Source organism: Aptenodytes forsteri, unplaced genomic scaffold, assembly GCF_000699145.1.
Source record: "Aptenodytes forsteri isolate BGI_AS27 unplaced genomic scaffold, ASM69914v1 Scaffold321, whole genome shotgun sequence".
Classification (NCBI taxonomy): domain Eukaryota; kingdom Metazoa; phylum Chordata; class Aves; order Sphenisciformes; family Spheniscidae; genus Aptenodytes; species Aptenodytes forsteri.
In genome coordinates this window covers 1,232,500-1,233,614 of record NW_008795030.1, presented here as the reverse complement: position 1 = coordinate 1,233,614, position 1,115 = coordinate 1,232,500, and the positions used below count along the sequence as shown (strand labels likewise).

Here is a 1,115-nt window from a genome sequence, read left to right as displayed (position 1 = left end):
CGGGCCGGGGGGCGCGGGGGTGCCTTGCCAGCCCCTGGCCCGGGGGGCCGTGGTGGCGGGGCACCGAGTCGTGCTGCCCGCTGGCACAGGAGGAAGCGGCTCCGTCCCACGGCCCATGCCCTCCCAAGGGACACCCGCAGCGACGTCCTGGGGACCCTCTCTCCCCTCCCTGGGGAGCTCCACCGGGCTGGGGCCGGGCCCTGCCGAGGGCAGGTGAGCTGCAGAGGCAGAAATGTTTATTGAATAAAATCACAGGAGGGATGCCACTCACCGGCCCCAACCCCGGCAGCAGGTGAGGACAGCCGGGGCCGGCGTGGCCTTTGGGGGGCAGCGAGATGCTCGGGGTGCCGGCAGGATGTGGGGATCAGCACCCAGAGGTATCGGAGATGGAGATGCCCACCCTGGCATGGCACCCCCAGACAGACCCCCGAGAGGGTTTGGCGGTGGCACCAAGCTGGGGAAAGCAGTGACAGGCAGAGCCGTGTCCCCGCGGTGCCACGGTGGTGGCACACTGGGAGCTCGGGGGTGCACCTGAGATTGGGGGAGGGCTGAGAAATTAAAGCTTTTTCCGTGGAAAGGGGGGTTTGTCGCACCCCAGGCGCAGCCCGCGGGCAGTAGTGCTGCAGGGTGGGCGTGCGGGCATGGCGTGGGATGTGGGGCCGGCCGAGGGGATGCCCTCCCCGAGGGCTTTGGGGACAGGGGGCTGCTCGGTGCTTTGGGGGCACCCTCTGTCCCCGAGGCTGAGGCAGCGTTGATGGAGCTGGGGGTTGCAGTGGATGATGGTCGTGGCTCCTCCTGGCCCTGAGGGTCCGGGGCTGGGGGGCAGCCCCCACCTGCGCAGCCCCCGGGGCCATTCCAGCTCAGACAGGCCCCGCCGGGGGACATTGCTGCTGCCTGGGGACCACGAGGAGGGTCCCCACATCCACCCCTGCCCAGGGCCGGGCAGCCCCTTCCCCACCTCCCCCAGCACGAAACCCTGCAGCAGCTCCATAGCCCGACCGGGCCGGCTCCCTCCTTCCTCCTCCTCTTCCTCTTGCTCCAGGCAGCCGGCACCTGGAGTGGAGGGGGATGTGCTGGGCGGGGGGGGGGTGGGCGCCAGCACTGGGGCGCCAGTG

General features: G+C 70.8%; 1 protein-coding gene across 1 annotated transcript in view; it reads right to left on the bottom strand.

Annotated features, from left to right (window-relative positions):
• Positions 1-1,115, bottom strand: part of ZNF683 (zinc finger protein 683) — a 10,275-nt gene that overhangs the window by 8,293 nt on the left and 867 nt on the right.